The sequence below is a fragment of the Pleurodeles waltl genome, chromosome 9, assembly GCF_031143425.1.
Source record: "Pleurodeles waltl isolate 20211129_DDA chromosome 9, aPleWal1.hap1.20221129, whole genome shotgun sequence".
Classification (NCBI taxonomy): Eukaryota; Metazoa; Chordata; class Amphibia; order Caudata; family Salamandridae; genus Pleurodeles; species Pleurodeles waltl.
The window spans coordinates 988,331,236-988,349,590 of NC_090448.1; the positions used below are offsets into that span (position 1 = coordinate 988,331,236).

Here is an 18,355-nt window from a genome sequence, read left to right on the forward strand (position 1 = left end):
GGGTATTGCTCCGCAAAAGTTCCAGATTCCAAGCTGATGCCTGGAAATTCTAAAGGCAAAAAGTCTGCAGCTAGAAGTCTCTGTCAGATGCTGGTTGTAATACCTATGTTATTTTATCATGCTTGCCTATTTGTCAAGATTCTCTTATGAGAGCTTATTAGTATTTGGCCAATCAAGCAAGGTTGTGCTGGCAGATGTAGCATACAACCATAACACTCAGTCGATTCAGTCACTAAAAAAGTGCAACCTTCCTTGCGTGAACAGCAATTTTCTGTGACCCTTACAACAAGTGAATCATTTTTCGCTCTTTATCAAAATCATAGTGATTTCTGTTTTGGGGAATCTCTTTAGTTTTGGGGAATCTCTTTAGTTTACAAATGTCACTGGCATTTGTCGTGCTGCTACACTGAACAAAATGTATGTTTACACATACGTTATGTTTTTAAAGGCCTTGAACTATTGTGTGTATTTAAAAATAAAGATTGCCCCATAGCCAAATAATGCATTGAATAGGAAGCCACAAGCATATTTAAAAAATGAGTTTCCCAGTTGTGTGTGTCACCCTACGTCTTTTGTCATAGGACAACCATTAAGTTGTATACCTTTAACAGGTATCATAACGAATCCATCAATGAACCTGTGAAATCTGATTTGCCATAAGAAGTATAAGCAAACAAATCAAATTCCTGTATTGGGCTAAACTATATGTATAGTCAGCCTACTTAGCAGATAATTACCTACATTATAAGGCTTTAAAATCTCAGTATCATCAATTACATTCCATGGAACTCTGTCCAACTTAAATTATTTTCAAGCCATGTGCAATTCAAATATAACTTTGCACTGTTCCTGCTCATATTTACAACTTTAAAAGCAACAGAAGTCATTCTGAAACTGAATATAACTTTTTCATTCTCATTTTTAAATCATTATTACTTTAAATGTTTCCAGAATACTTTCAGTGTCAATTTCTCTAATTTGCTGTAGAGCTTCTGCAGCAGTTTTATGTGTTATAGCAATTATAGTTAATGCAATCAATTCTTATACTTTCCACTTCTGCATTGATTTGGACCTTGTAGGAAAACAAATGTTTGCGTTTTCATGCAATGTATCCATATGTTGTTCTACAACATCTAGCGAGTATTAATCCAACTTTGACAAAGTTCACCTACACTTTAACTTTCAACATGTACGTTAATTACTGTACAACATGGTTGTCAGTTGCCTAGTCAGCGTTGATTACAGGAGATGCACTGAGGTGGTTTACAGGATGAGGCTTTACTGCATCCACAGGACAATTGTGTTTTTTTCTTCTCCTTGGTAAAGGTGAAAGCATTACCATTCTTGTAATTTTTGTTCCCATCACAGCACAGGATTTAAATAGACAGGAGTTCATCAACCTTTGGCAGCCAGTCAGTCACAGGATATTATACTGGAATTGTAATCTGGCTTTGACTGTGCTGGATAGATTGCAATTTCCACAACAGCTTAAGTTGTGATTGGTCATGTGGATCCCTCCAGCCTGAGAGTTCCAGTAAATATATTTTGACACAGAATATGATTTCATAAGGAGTATGGTTCAATAGCATGTATCCTGACTATCATTTAAACTACACAACATACATTAAGATCTCAATATGCACAATTAACTAGAACCCTCACAGCAAAGGCTTGTTTTATCATACTGTTAAGTCCCTCGACTACCTGTTTTGTTCAAAATATTTTATTATTCTTTTATGGCATGACAAACAGACCAAACAAAAAAAAAAGCACTGAAAGAGGTACAATGAGTACTTTCACCATAGAAAAAACATAATAACTGTACCTACATAATAACACTTGCTGAATAGTAATAATAACTAAACTTGAAAATAACCAGGGGGGTTGATAAGAACTATCTTACAGATATATCATACTAGAGCTATTACAATAATCATAGAAATGTACTATTATATAATATAACATATATTAATAATACATACTTATAAATACATTGCTATATAGTTATCAATTGGTTTTCAAAATGACTGATAAGCATCTGTGTTATGAACAACACCCATTATAGTCAAATCAGATCTTTTTCTGACCACCATGTATGAATTGATAATAATGAAGCATTTTTCCAACTGGCAGTTACTGATTTTAAGGGAGCAGAAATTAGGAAGTCAAAATGTTTGTTGCTCTTATCTGACTTTTTTGCTGACAATAAACTTGATTTGCCAATCAGCAAGCTATATTAGAGCTTCTCTGAGAAATTATAAATTTTTGAAATAACATTCTGTACCTTCTTCCAAAATGTAGAAACAATTGTACAAAAGGCATATGCTTTAAGGAGCCTGAAGTAGAATTACAATGCCAACAATTGTGAAAATTTAGTAAATTTACACTAAATAATTTTAACGGGGTCCATAAACAATTAAATAGTATGAATGTAATTGTTTGATATAGCGATACTGGTAACCATCCAGAAATATGATTCAGATAAATTTTCCTCCATGAGTCTTGCAAAAGAGACATGCCTAATTAATTATTCTAAAAAAGGATAGAAAATTCAAATTATTTCTTTCAAAACTATTAAATTTTTTATAATACTTTGACACTGCATGAGTAGAGGAAGCAATTATATGTATATACATTTCTAATCAGAAATATACTTTTCCTGGAAAATTAGTTAACAAATCAAAGATGGACTTACATAAAAGTTCAAACTTAATCACATCTACAGTAGAAAGGGAATATTTTTGTTGTAGTTCTTTGAAAGTCAAAAAGGAATAATTCTGAAAAATATATTTCAAGTAAAAGGAAAAAACACCAGTTTATCCAAGACTTTCAGATTTTTTTATTATGACTAAGTTTCATTAAAGGGTTATGACATAAAGATATATGTAATGTATTAGAAATAGGTACTTGGAAAATAGAATCCAAATCTTGTAATATTAATTCTGTAGATTTTAGTATTAAGGGTCTTTTTATTAAAGACTTAGAATTGGAAATTATCAGTAATGTCTGTAACAGGATCGGTGACACCAAACGTCTTTCAGTGAAGCCATGTGGGTACATTAGCAAAATTTATATTAGTAAACCAAAAATGCTTTTTTTTAATATACATACTTTATGATAATAAAGAAATCTGGCAAACCCAAACCACCATTACATTTTGAGGATTTTAATTTGTTATAACTTATGCAAGGCAGTTTATTATTCCAGATAATTTTAGATGTACATTTATCTAACTTTCTGTAAAACTTGAGAGGGAGTTGAGTTGGGATCATGGAGAGGAGATAAGGTGTTTTTGAAGCAATAATTATTTTAATAGCTTCAACTTTGACCCACCAGAATAAGTGTAAAGTAGATCATTTCTGACATTTGTTTTTGATATGATTAAGAATATAATTACAGTTCAATGTAATTGGTTGTTTAATAGTACTAGAAAATAGAATATCTAGATACTTAAGATTTTCCCTTTGCCATATAATTTCATTATTAGGTAGCATATCATGGGTACAGTATACACTTAAAGAAAGAAATTCTGTCTTATTCGTGTTTCAAGAATATCCTGAAATTAGGGAATATATATGAATTAAAATTAATAAAGAGGGAATGGATGACATAAGGTTAGCAATGTAGAAAAAGAAATCCTCAGCATATGCTGAAGTTTTAATAGTAACATAATTAATTGTAATACCTTATATTTCCTTGCAATTTCTAATAGCAATAGGTAACACTTCAATAGGATGAAAAGTAGAGGTTATAAGGGCAACCTTGGCAAGTGCCTCCAAATAACAGAAATGTATTAGATAAATGACTATTGAGAAAAAGTCTTGCAGATGGACCAAAATATAGCACTGATATCATGCAAATAAAGTAATTGCCAAAATTAAACACAGATAGGGTATCAAATACATATTGCCAATATACTTTGTCAAATGCTTTCTCAGCATCTAATGCAAGAACTCCAGATGGCAAAGATAAAAATGAAGCATTTTCAATTACATGAAATAACAAACTAGTATTATTTACATAATATCTATGTTTCATAAAACCAGTATGATCAATTTATCCAATGGAATCTAGTAACGAAGCTCGTCTGGTGGCAAGGATTTTTGCATAAAGTTTACAATCTTGGTTTATTAATGATATAGGATGATATGATCTTAATTAGATTTTGCAATAACTATAAATAAGGCTTCAGTGAAAGAACCTGATGTCATTCCAGAAACACAAAAGTGTGTAAACAGTTTGCGTAAGTGAGGTAATAAATGAGGAGAAAACTCTTTATAAAATTCAGCAGGTATACCATCTGGTCCAGGTGATTTACACAATTTAAGTTTTTTTTTTTTTTTTTTTGATAAAGACTTTTTTTATTTTGCAAAGAGAAAAGAAAAGGGTACAATACAATGGTACAAACATAGAACAAGATGCCAACGTGCATCTAACAACAGCCGAGCCCATGCTCCCAGACAGTACAATATGATTGGTGGCTATACTTTGTTTAATCTAAGGACCTGCGGCAGCCTCCCACTTCCCCCATATCTTATCATATTTGTTTGGACAGCCTCTGGCCTCATATACAAGTTTTTCATTCTGCGCACACCAGTCTACCCCTCTTCTCCATTTAGTCAGTGTTGGGGCACCTATAGCCTTCCAGCCCGCCACAATATCCCTCTTGGCTACCAGGCACGCCACCCCAAGGAAAACTCGGTCCGGTCTCCTCAACCCAGTGTCGCCCATGATCCCCAGAAGGAGGGGCAGAGGTCTCCTCTCTATGTCTTCCTGTAGGACCTCGGAGATTTCCTGCAAAACAGCTTCCCAGTATGTCACTATGACTGGACAGGTCCATACCATGTGGAAAAAGTCGGCTGTGGGGTTTCTGCAGCGAGGGCATTCCGCTGTGGGGCGTAAGCCCGCTCTGTGTAGTTTGATGGGAGTGAGATAGGCTGTGTGAAGGTAATATGCTTGTATCAATCGAAGGCATGTGGCCATCGCTAGGGCGCGTGGGGCCATCAATGCTTCGTCCCAGTCCATCCCCTCCATGGGGCCCGCCCATCCCTCCCACCTTCGGCGGAGCTCCCCCAGAGAACCCGGGGTGCCGGCGACCAGGGCACGGTATATCTGGGAAACACCTCCCTTACCCAGGTCCCCCATCAGCACCCCGGCCTCCATAGGACTATGCTCGGGTATGTCTTCTCCCATTTGGACATGTGCTAGTAGGGCGTGTCGGAGCTGGAGATATCTGTGGAACTGTGTCTTATTCAGGGAGAAATTTTTTTGGAGATCCTCAAAGGATCGCATATACGACCCTCTCCAGACGTCCCCCAGAGTAGAGATACCTATATTGTCCCAGTTTCGAAAACCCTCCAAGCCCGCCACCTGCGCCAAGTATCTCCCATGCCATAGCGGGGTCTGTTGGGTGAGACGCCCCTGCCACCCCGTCAACCTCTGAGCAGTCCGGCATCTCTGTAAAATCACCTTAGTTACGTCCGGGACGTCTTGAGAGATTGGACCTCCGTAGAGGGTGCCAAAGATCCGAGGGTAGCCCATGGACTGAAGTTCCAACCGGTATGCCGGGTCTGACCACCCACCCCCCACCCAGTCGTTAATTACAAGCAGCTGCGTCGCAAGATAGTAAAAGTGGACATTGGACATGCCTAAGCCCCCCTCGTGTACATCTCTTTGGCAAGTTTTGAGCGCCAGTCGTGAGCGAGCTCCGCTCCATATAAATTGGCGCGCCAGTGAATCCATTTCCCTGAACCATTTTATGGGTATAGGGAATGGAAAATTTTGCAATAAGTAGAGGAGCCTAGGGAGGATCATCATCTTGTAGAGCGCTATTTTGCCGAGCAAATTAAGGGGGAGGGTCTTCCAGCGCAGAAGATCAATCTTGATTTTCCTAGTTAACGGCGTAATGTTGAGTTCCCATGACAATTCGGGGAGGAGTGAGATGTGTATTCCCAAGTACTTAAAACTGTTTCTTCGTACTGGGATGTTTCGCTGCCAGTCCACACAGTCCCTAGAGCTGTGCAGGGGGACCAATAGGGACTTGGTGGGATTTAGGATCAATCCCGAGGCCTCCGCAAAGAGGCCTAGGATTTCCAGTACGCGGGGGCCGCTTTTGGCCGGGTTGGAAATATATAGGAGGACATCATCTGCGTATAACGCCACGCGATCCTCTAAGCAGGTGGGCCAGGACCAGCCCTCGATCAATGGATCTCCTCGGAGTATTGTCGCTAAGGGTTCTATTATCAATGCGAAGAGCAGGGGAGATAGTGGGCATCCCTGTCGGGTTCCACGGCCAATGGGGAATGGATCGGAAACCACCCCGTTCACCTGAACTCGGGCTGTCGGCCTGGAATATAGGAGTCTCACTAGGCTTCGAAATTTGGGGCCGAGCCCGTTTCTTTGCAGAACCTGTTCGAGGTAAGACCAGTCCACCGTATCAAAGGCTTTCTCAAAATCGAGTAGGAGTAGTGCCAAGGGTTTGTGCGACAGGGTCTTGTGGTGGGCCAGGGCCAGATGTAGCCGCCTGATGCAGTGTCTGGTGCTGCGGGTGGGCATAAAGCCACATTGGTCAGGATGCACCAGAGTGGGCATTACTGTTTTCAATATAGAGGCAAGGATCGAAGAGAGCACCTTGACCTCAGTGTTTAAGAGTGAGATGGGCCGGTACGCCGAACAGTGTCGTGATGGTGGTTGGGTTTTGGGGATCACTACAATCGTGGCTTGATCGATCCCAACAGGGAAGCGGCCCAGTCTCTCAGCCTCCTCGTACATGTTAAGAAGGTGTGGACCCAGAATGTCACTGCATTTCTTGTATAACTCTGCTGGGAACCCGTCAGGACCAGGGGTCTTACCCGATGCCAGGCTGGAGATCGCGTTGGTGATTTCTTCGAGGCTAATAGTTTCGTCCAGCCTGTCTCTTGTCTCCGAGGGGACCCTAGGAAGGGTAATGTCGTTTAGAAGGGGAGCATCTCTCTCAATGATCGGGCGGGGGTGCCTCGCATATAGGCTGGCATAATATGAGGCAAAACTCTGCGCAATATCAATAGGTGTTTTGGTGAGGGTGCCCGAGGCATCTAAAATCTCTGGGATAACTCTGTTGGCCAGAGGACGGGTGGCCAACCAATGCAAGAGCTTCCCATTTTTGTCTCCCCAGCCATATATTCGGGCAGTGGAAGCTCTCCAGATATGTTTAGCCGATTCTAGTATTATGTGTTTGATTTCGCCTCTGACTAAGGTCAGTTGTCTCAAGGTAGAGGCAGACGGCAAGGTCGCTTGTTGGCACTCCAGCCTTAAGGCCTTGGCCTCCAGCTTGGAGACCTGAGAATTTCGATCCCTTTCGCGGGAACGGAGGAGGTATTTAGCTTGCCCTCTAAGGGTGGCCTTACATGCTGCCCATAGTGTTCCCGGAGATTGGACTGATCCCGTATTCAGATCGAAGTATTGGGTAAGGTGAGTCGTGACCTCGTGGGCATAGTCTTCGTCCTGCAAATACCAGGCATTCAGTCGCCACACCGGGTGCCTGGAGGGGTCTGTTCCGCCCAAACGAACACGTACTGGAGCATGATCTGAGACTCCACGAGGGAGTATCTCTGCCCCCGTAACGCTCGGGAGGTCCGTGGCGGGCATGAATATAAGATCTATTCTGGATTGCGTTTGGTGGGCAGCTGATGTGTGCGTGTATTGCCGCTCCCTGGGGTGCCAGGTTCTCCATACGTCACATAGGCCTAGGCTCTCGGTCCAGCTGTTGAGGGCCGAAGCCCTATTGGATCTAACGGCAGTGGCCCCGCCAGACACATCCAGGGTGGGGTCGAGAACAGCATTGAAGTCTCCTCCCAACAGGGTGGCCCCCTGGGGGAGCTCCGCCGCCACGCGTCGGAGCGAGAGTAGGAAGGGGTCCAGTCCCGCTGGAGGGGCGTACACACAGACAAGGTTTATTGGCGACCCATGGAGCGTCCCTGTGGCCACTACGAATCTGCCCTGTGGATTGGATTGTGTGCCTGTAATCACCATGGGTAGGGAGCGGTGGAGTAGGATGGCCACACCCCTGGAGCCTCTAGAGAAGCCCGCATGGTATATTCTATCATAACCTCCTCGCATAAGCATGGGGCACCTAGTCCCGAGGAGGTGAGTTTCTTGCAAAAAAAACCACAGAGGGAGAATATCTGCGAAGAGTGCTAAATACTGCTGACCTTTTGATCTTGTCTAGCAGGCCATTTACGTTCCAGGAGAGGACCTGTGTCAGTGCATGCCAATCGTGGATTGCATGAGTATTGTACCAAATTGAGTGTCTGGTTGTGGATCTAGGGACGGCTGTTTTGAACTTAACAGTGAGATATTAAAATAACAAACGAGATTAAGCGACTCGTTACGCTTTAAACTGGTTTCAAACCCCCCCCCCTAACTGCCCCCCTCCCCATACTCCCACCCCGGAAGCATCTGTCGCCCACATACCCAACCAGAACCAGATAGCCAGAGTGACTATCATTGGGGTGGAGTGGTGGACCCCTCCATTTAACCGGATCAACTGCAATTAGCGGCCGTGTGCCGAGGTAAGGTGCTGTACGTCAGAGGGGCACAGCGTGACCAACGACGGTCCCCTAGGGGCCCGCGTCTTAAAGGTTGAACAACCCGGGTCGCCCCCCGGGGGTCCCCCAGCAGGGGTCAAGTATGTTTCATTGTCAGTATTAATCAAGTGCCGGGGACTGGCTCAAGCGTCCGTCGTCCATCGCCTGGGCCGAGGCCCGAGGCTCGGGAGGGTCCGCACTTCCCTCGGTCTGTGAGTCTAAGTTCCGGGCCGTCTCATTGTCCACCAGAGTGTCTGGATCTTTTCCTTTTATCCCCCCCCTCCGGGACCTGGTACGTCTCCGGCTCCTCCGGGGCCCCTCCGGGAGGGGGGTCCCATCCGGGAGATCTTTTCAGTAGGACCCGGGGGGCCCCTCCGGGCTCCGACGCCCTCCTCTGTCAGCCAGTCCCATGCCTCTTCAGGTGTTTAAAAAAAATGAGCTTTCCCGGCCAAGAGGACTTTGAGTCTTGCGGGGAAGAGGAGCATGTAAGAGAGCTGCATTGCTCTAAGTTTTTGTTTAACCTGCTCATATGAACGACGGCGAGTCTGGACCTCACGGGTGTAGTCCGGGAAGATTAGGATCCTGTGGTTTTCCCAGTGGAGGTCTTCCAGACGCCTAGCCTCCTTGAGGATACTATCTCTGTCTTTAAAGTTGAGGAAGCGAGCAATCATCGGGCGTTTTGGGCCGCCCGGAGGGGGACGAGGGGCAAGTGCCCTGTGGGCTCGCTCAACCACAAACCAGGGCGAGAGGGACTGTTCCGGCATCCAGGTCTTGATCCAATTCTCTAGGAATTCGGAGGCCCCGCCGTCCTCTATGCCCTCTGGAAAACCAATGAAGCGCAGGTTGTTGCGTCTTGACCGGTTCTCCGCGTCCTCAGCGCGGCGGTGCAACTCTCCAGATCGAGTCATCAGCTGGGTTACCTTGGCTTTAAGGTCGGATAGGTCACTTTCAGTCTGGGAGACTCTGGCCTCGACCTCAGTGATCCGGTTCACTGCGTTTCTGAGGTCCTGCCTAACAAGGCCCACATCCTCCCGTACTTCCCCGATTTTGGTCTCTACAGCGGATTGCGAAGTTTGGATGGCCTGGAGGATGGCGCTCACTCCGTCCGGCGCCGGGCCCCCACTAGCCGTGTCCCCCTCTCCCCGCTGTCCTGTCGGCGTCGTGAACTGGTCGATCTTTTGCTGAGAGGGTGGAGGTTGTTTGTTCGCCTTGTCTCTCCCCATCGTGGCGCAGGGGGGGGAGTCGGACAGGTTAAGTCTTGCCGTGTTTTGGTTTAAATCTTGGGCCTTGGTTCACTTGTTATGATTGGGAATCCACGGGGTGGCTCAGATCCAGTCTCCCTGGATGTCGCAGTGTCCCAGGTTCACGGCCTGTTTTTAGTCGCGTTGGTGGTCGGGCCATTCAGGTCAGCGGCCTTGTCGGGGAGGGTGAGATTGGCCCACCGGCCCGCTTGTCGATAGCTGCTTGAAGAATATATGGGGTCACCTCTGATCCCCCGAACGACTCAGGCATGCCACACGCTCCCGGCCCCCACCCCAAGACAATCAAGGCACCAGGGTGGAGGGAGGGAATGGGAGCCGCGGGTGGGCATCCTCCATACCACTGTCACGCTGTTCCTCCTCGTGTCAACAGCGTCCTGCCTCCCTTCAGTGGGGTTCCGTGGGTCCTCTCCACCGACAGTTCAGCCGGGCGCCCGAAGGCAGTCCCGCCGGCGCAGGGCCCCTCTTCTTGGGCCGGGGCGGCGTTGCCTCCTCCAATCCGTGGGACTTCGCGCCCCAATGCTCTCCAGGGTTTCCGGTGCGTCCCCCGTCCGGCGGGTTACCGCAGAGCCTCCCCGTCGATCGTCTCTGTGTGGGCACCCCGGGGCTGCCCTCCCGCCGCAGGGCCTCTCCCCCGAGCTGTCGTCGTCCCCTCAGTCCGCGGGGTTCCGCGTGCGAGGCGCGTTCCCAATGCCCTCCCGGACCCCCGGCGTACTTCCGGTCCGGCGGGGCCCCGCGGGCCCCCCACTCCGGCACCTCCGCGCGGGCACCCAGGGGCGGCCCCGCTAACGTAGGGCCTTTTTCTCAGGCCGGGACAGGGCCGTCTCTTCCGTCCACGGGGCTCCACACGCGGAGCACAACCCAGCGCTCTCCAGGGCCCGCGGGGCGCCCCCAGCCCGGCGCCGCAGCATCAGTAAGGGCAACAGCGTTGGAGCCGAATCAGCCACGGAGACCCCGTCCCAGCCGCCATTTTATTTTTCTTTCCCCTCGGAGCCGGTCGGGCCGCGGCGGCAGATCGGAGCCTGCCTTTCGCTACCGCTCACCTCCACCGGCTCCTCGGGATCCAGGGATCACGGGGAGAGTCGAAGCGGCATCCCTCACTCGGCAAAACCGCGTTAGCTATGGGCGGATGACGGAGGGGTCCAGAGCACTCTCAGAGTGCGACCGCCATCTTGACGCCCGAAGCCACGCCCCCTTAGAGTTTTAATAGCTAAATTCATTTATTCCAATGCAATTGGTACATCCAATTTTTCTCTAGCGGACTGAGTAATTTTAGGTAAACCACAAGATTGCAAAAACTTATCAATAATAATCGACTACCTGCTTGGACTTGAGTCTAAACTGGTGTGAAAATTAGAGGCTTACTTCCACCTCAGCAAATACCTCTGCTAATACTATGAAAATTAAAGCTGATTCCCCATTAGAACAAAATACAAGAACTCCATATATCGCTACTACGTTTAACAAGCCTTTTGCAAATGTGCGAGCCATGACCTAACCCTATGTCTGCACCCACATGAATTGTGTGCATGAATTAACCACTACCAGTATATCTTAACATTTATCTACTGGCTACAATGGACCAATATAGTCCTCATATCTGATTTTGAAAAGATGCAATGTTTTTTTACAATGGAACCTGTGGGGGTCTCAAAATTGTACTGTTTTTGACAACTGTTTTACATTGCAATACTTTTTGTTGGTAGCAAAGCCACCAGTAACTCTCCTATACAAATTGTAAACCCCCAAATGCACAGAGCCTATTCCTTTAAGAGACTTTTTATTAGGTTCAATCGCCTAGACTCATTTGTAGTGTTCTCTACTTAAGCAATGCTGACTGTAAGGATCCCATCTAGTCCCAGGAAGTAGGTGTACTTCTCCAGAAACGCAAAAGGTAAAGCTGCTTTACCATGTGATGATTGGATGGTTGAGTAAACATCCAGGTTGAAGAACAAGTTGCTTGCTTTCGGTAGAGCCTTATCTGGTAGACATATATTCTAGTTGCAGTTTCCTTACCTTAAAACTTCTCCCGGGTGTCAGTCTGGATCCGGAGATTTTTCTCAAGCAGTTTTCCTGCACGCTGTCAAGTGGCGTCGGTCAGCTCCACGTCCGTTGGGGGCGTCGTGTGTGCCAGATATGACATTGCGAGACATATATAGGCGCCACTCTGGTGCACTGATCTCATTTTTTTTACAACTTTCCACATCAGAAGCATGGAGCCATGAAGAACACTGACCACTGGTGCATCAAAACTAGGGCCCTGAAAGGGAAGTCCCGGTCTCTAGAAATCATTTCACACTGCAGGGAGGATGGGTGGGTTGGTAAGGAATCTGCAACCAGAATATGTCTCTACCACATAAAGCGTTATTGAAGGTAAGTAACTTGTTCATCTGATAGAGACTTCTAGTTGCAGATTCCTTAGCTTAGAATAGACACCCAAGCAATACCATCCCTGGAGGAAGGTCTGTGAACCAAGATTATACTAGGAAGTCCTGGAGGACCGAACGGGCAAAGTACCTGTCTCTTCGGACCTGACAGTCCATGCAATAGTGTTTGGTAAATGTGTGCAAGGATGCCAACGTTGCCGCTTGACAGATGTCCAGGACTGAAAATCTGTATGCTATTCCAGTGGTTGCATCTGTCTCTGTGGTGGAATGAACGCACAAACCCTTCGGAGGCTGCTTTTTAGCCAATGAGTAGCACATTTTAATGCAGAGCACAACCCATCTGGAGATGGTTCTCTTTTGTAGTGCCAGACCTTTTTTGCACCCACATAACCAACAAAGAGTTAATCATCCACCCGGAACTCTTTAGTATGATCAACGTAGAACACCAATGCTCTTTTTGGGTCCAGGCGATGGAGTCTCTCCTCTTCCTTAGAAGGATGTGGGGGTGCGTAAAAAGTAGTCAAGGTGATGAACTGGCCTACATTAAAGGGCATGACCACCTTTATTAAAAAAGAAGCCCTGGTGCAAAACACTGGTATATATGGAAAGGTAGGGTGGCTTAAATGACAATGCCTGCAGCTCAATCACCCTATGGGAAGATGTAATGGCCACAAGGAGGACAATTGCGAAGAGGCTCAAAAGGAGCACCCATTAGAAATGTTTAGAACCAAATTAAAATGCCATTGAGGCATGATGAACGGTGATGGAGAAAACATGTGGGAAAGACCCTTAAAGAACCTAACTATAGGAGACTTAAACAAAGAAGGTTGGTCAGGCAATCTCAGAAATGCAGACAAATAACCTTTGAGGGTGTCCAAAGCACAGCCCTGCTTGGCCAAAGAAACTATAAACAAAAGGAGTTTGGATAGAGGGGCAGAGATGGGGTCACCAGATTTGTCTGTGCACCATGCCACAAATTTATGCCAGTGACAGGCATATACCGTTTTGGTGGAGGGATACCTGGCTGCCAAGAAAACATCACATACTTAGGGAGTAAAGTCAAAAGCTGTAAACTGTAACCGCTTGATCTCTATGCAAGAAGGCGGAGCCTGGACAGGTTCGGGTGGAGAGCCTTCCCCTGCTGCTGCGACAGAAGATCCGCACGAAGGGACAGTCTGAGCGGAGGATCGCTGCTCCATGCTCAACAGTTTGGGATACCAGACTCTTTGTACCCAGTCCAGAGCCACAAGGATTACTTGGGCCCGGTCTTTCTTGATCTTCTTGAGAACTCTGGAAAGAAGTAGTATGGACAGAAAGGCGTACAGGAGGCCTGAGCTCCATTCAAGATGAAAAGCGACACAGAGCGAACGCCACCTTGGAAACTCCAAAACGCAAAATTGCTGACCTTGCGCGTTCTCTGCGGACACACACCAATCTAACCAAGTCTCTCCACACTGCTGAAAAAGACCTTGTGCCACTTCCGGATACAGATACCATCATGATCAAACAAGTATTGGCAGCTATATTTGTCTGCTCTGGCACTTAGAGAACCCGCCAAGTGTTGACCCACCAGGGAAATTCCCTGATGTGTCAGCAAGATCCAGAGGTGCAGAGCCTCTTAACAAAAGGGCCACAACCCCACCCCGCCCTACTTGCTGCAGCATCACATGGTAGTGGGGTTGTCCGTTAACACCTGTACTACTTTCCCTTTGAGAGAGGGATGTCCAGTCTGATCGCCCTGAGCTCCAAAAGACTGATGTGGAGTCCGGACTGCACCGGAGACCAGACACCTCTGATCCCCGCCTCTCTCATGTGGCTGCCGCATCCCAGGAGTGATGCATCAGTCACTACTGTCAGATCTGGTTGGGGAAGGGAGAGGGATCTGCCTTTGACCCAATCACAGTTCAAGAGCCACCACTTCAGATCTTGTGCATTTCCCTCCAAGATCAAGACCATGTTAGAGAGATTCCCGTGATGCTGTACCCACTGGAACTTCAGGTCCCACTGCAGAGTCCACATATGTCACATGGCATGTGTCAGGAGCAGGATGCAGGAGGCCATGAGGCCCAGGAGCCTCAGAGTCATTCTCACCCAAATCCAGGATAAAGGCTGAAACATCAGTATCATAGCCTGGATATCCTGGACTTGCCTCTCGGGAGGATAAGCTAGAGAGTCCACTGTGCCCGGAACAGGTCAGATGAAAGGGAGTGTCTGAGAGGGAGTCAGGTGTGACTTCGGGACTTTTATAGTGAACCCCAGCGAATGTGGGAGGTCCGCCGTAGCCTTCAAGAGCCAGTCATCGAGGTAGAGGAAGACTGAAACCCCTGACTTGCTCAGATGAGCTGAGACCACAACCATCACCTTGGTGAACACCCGATGGGCATTGGTAAGATCAAAGGAGAGCATGGTAAATTTAAAATGCATGTGGCCTACTGTGAACTGCAAGTAACGTCTGTAGGCAGGCAGAACGGGAATATTGAAATAGGCGTCCTGCAAACACAACACCACCATCCAGTCTCCTGGGTCCAGGGCAGATAGAAGCTGAGCCTTAGTGAGCATTTCAAACATCTCCTTCCCGAGGAAGAGATTGAGGGACCGAAGTTCTTGGATAGGGTGAAGGCCCTTGTCCTTTATGGACACCAGAAAGTAGCAGGAATAACAACAATGACCCACTTCTGGCACAGGGACCCTCTCTATGGCTCCCTTGATCAAGAGAAGCATAACCTCCTCGCGGTGAAGTGCCAGGTAATCCTCTGTCACCAAATTTCCGAATGGTAACATGGATGGAGGGGTAGTCTCAAAGGGGAGGGAGTAGCCCCTTCGGACTATTGGCAAAACCCACCTGGCTGACTTGATGGACTGGTGAATACTGCCTATGACGGGCCCCTGGTGGGGAAGCATCAGAATAGGAAGGTTTAGAGGCTGCTGCAGGGGGTGGGGGTTTGACTGGCTAGAATGCTGGCTCCCTGATCCATGAGGATGTTAGATCCTACATCCCCAGCCATGCAGAGGCTGGGCATGGCAGAGTAGTTGGAGGGGAACAGATGTGGTTAAACATCCCTTCTGTAGCCACAAAAGGGGTGAAAAGCAGAACGAGGGAGGGTGAGGGGTAGCTAGGTAGCTAGTCCCGTATCCCGGGATTCTTTAAAGCACTTGAGCGCTGAGTCGTCTTTGTCTCCAAAGAGACAGGTGCCATCGAAGGGCATGTCCATAAGGTTGGATTTGACATCCGCTCAAAAGCCAGACTTCCTCACTCAGGCATGGCACCTCAAGGCCACAATAGGAGGAACCGACCTGCATGATGGTCGTATCCAGCCCACATCATATTGTGAACTTCACTGCATCTCTCACATCAGCAACAGCTTGGGAGGGAATGGCGTGGGCCTCCTCCGAGACATGTGGCTGCACCAGTGCAACTGTGTCCCATAAAGTATGGGTTTAACAGCCCAAAAGGTATACAGTGTTCACGTACCACAATGCCAGGCTAGAGGAAGATTATTTTTTTTTCCCAAGCTGATCCAGCCTCTTGGATTCCCTATCCAGGGATGTTGAATGGAATGTGCCTGGTATGTGTAGGCTTAGATAACCAAGCTCTCAGGGTTTGGGTGTTGTGTCAGGAACACTGGATCATTTGGAGCGGGTCTATGGTGGCGGGTGATTGTTCTGTTCACAGGAGCCCCTGTGCTGAGTTTGGACCAGGTCCCCAGCAGGACATCAGTGAGGGTTTCATTAAAAGACAAAACGGGTTCAGAAGTGGAAGCGAGGTTATTCCTGACTGCCACTGAAGGCAGCTCGAGGCCCAGGACCTTGGCTGCTCTTTTTACCGCCTCTGAGCAGAACGCCTCCGCCTCCGTAGCCATGTTAGGGGGAGAGAGCATGCCAGTGTCAGGGGAAGTGTCTAGACCACTGGCCTCACCCAGGTTCAAACCCAGTCCATGGGATCTTCCAGCTGGTATTCGAAAGGGTTCAGCAACCCCTCCCAATGCTCACCGTAACCTAACCCAAGAGAATAAGGGTTAGGATCCGACCTAGAGAGCAAAGTCCTTGCTGAAGTCGGAATCCGTTTTGTGCAACGAAAGGTTCGCATTTGTATCAGAGTCTCTCTTTTTCGGACCTCAGCTGGCTGTCGCAGAAAGAAAAGAACTGACATCACTGTGCCGGTGTGGTGTCTATATAGGCCCTGCAACGTCATATCCGGCACACACAATGCCGATGCGGAGCTGACCGACTCTACCTGACGGCGTGCAGGGGGTACTGCTTGAGAAAGATTTCCCGATCCAGGCTGACGCCTAGGGGAAATTCTAATGTGAAGAATCTGCAACTAGAAGTCTCTGTCACATTCTTGATTTTCAATGGGGTTACATTCCTGCACTTGCACAGCAGATTCTGCAGCCTCATTAGTGGCAGAATTGTTTTTGGAATGAACTACTTCACTCTGGTGCACCAGCGTGTGCTAAATGCAGATATGTTGTGAAGCCCCACTTTAGCAGCTACAGTGGAGTTGGGGTTCTCAATGGGCCTTAATTTATCTGCAATTCAGCAGATAATGGCTTATTAATAATGTGAAAAGGTGGGTGTAGGAAAATGCCACTGTTGGCATGGTCACCCCATCACTTTTTGCCTAGTGTTGATACCAGCTTTGATTGGAAATTTGCTGGGACCCTGCTAACCAGGCCCCAGCACTTCCATAAAACTGTACCATTGTTTCCACAATTGGTACAGCCCTGACACACAGTTAAGTCCCTTGTAAAAGGTACCCCTTGGCCAAGGAAGGCCAAGGAAGCCCAAGGAAGCCAAGGAAGGTCCCTAAGGGCTACAGTATGTATTATGCCACCCTCAGGGACCCCTCACTCAGTACATGCACACTGCCTTGCAGCGTGTGTGCTAGTGGGGAGAAAAGACAAAGTGGACATGGCACTCCCCTCAGAGAGCCATGCCCACAAACCACTGCCTGTGGCATAGGTAGGTCACCCCTCTAGCAGGCCTTACAGCCCTAAGGCAGGGTGCACTATACCACAGGTGAGGGCATAGCTGCTTGAGCACTATGCCCCTACAGTGTCTCAGTCATTTCTTAGACATTGTAATTGCAGGGTATCCATACTGAGTATATGGTCTGGGAGTTTGTCAAAACGAACTCCACAGTACCATAATGACTACACTGAATACTGGGAAATTTGTTATCAAACTTCTCAGCACAATAAACCCACATAGATGCCAGTGTAGGATTTATTGAAAAATGCATACAGATGTCACCTTAGAGATGCCCCCTGTATGTTAACCCAACTGCTAGTGTGTGACTGACCGGTCTGTGCCAGCCTGCCACTTCCAGATGAGTTTCTGACCACATGGGTTTAGTGTCTTTGTGACCTATGGTCAGAAACAAAGCCTGTCCTGGGTGGAGGTGCTTCACATCTCCCCCCTTCAGGAACTGTAACAACTGGTGGTGAGCTTCAAAGGCTCAAGACTGGTGTTACAGTGCCCCAGGGCACTCCAGCTAGAAGAGATGCCCGGCCCTCTGATGAGCCCCCCACCTTTTGGTGGCAAGTCCAGAGGGATAATGAGAAAAACAAGGAGGAGTCACCCCCTGAGCCAGGACCACCCCTAAGGTGTCGAGGGCTGAAGTGACCCCCTCCTTGAGAAATACTTCATCTTGCCTTGGAGGATTAGGACCAATAGGGATAGGGATGTGCATCCCTACCCAGAGGGAGTGAACACAAGCAGGGTGTAGCCACCCTCAGGGGCAGCAGTCATTGGCTACTACCCCCTGACCCTACCACACCCCTAAATTTAGTATTTAGAGGCGTCCCTGAACCCAGCTCTTCAGATTCCTGATGACCTCAAGAAAGAAGAAGGACTGCTGAGCTGAAAAACCCTGCAGAGAAGATAAGGAGAGAACAACTGGCTCGGCCCCAGCCCTACCGGACCCTCTCCTGCTTCAAAAAGCTGCAAGCAAAGAAGCAACGCATACTGCAGGAACAGCGACCCCTGAAAAGGCTCCAGGGGACTGCCTGCACCACAGAGGACCAAGAAACTCCTGTGGACAGAGGCTCTGCCCAACAAGAAGAAAGATACCAACTTTAAAGGGACTCTCACCTCACTCAAGAAGCGTGAATCCAAACTACTCTGCACCTGACGCTCCTGGCCC

At 47.6% G+C, this 18,355-nt stretch overlaps 1 protein-coding gene across 5 annotated transcripts in view; it reads right to left on the minus strand.

The window, feature by feature from the left end:
* Window positions 1-18,355, minus strand: part of LTBP2 (latent transforming growth factor beta binding protein 2) — a 1,514,902-nt gene that overhangs the window by 119,711 nt on the left and 1,376,836 nt on the right. The gene's annotated exons all lie outside the window — the stretch shown is intronic.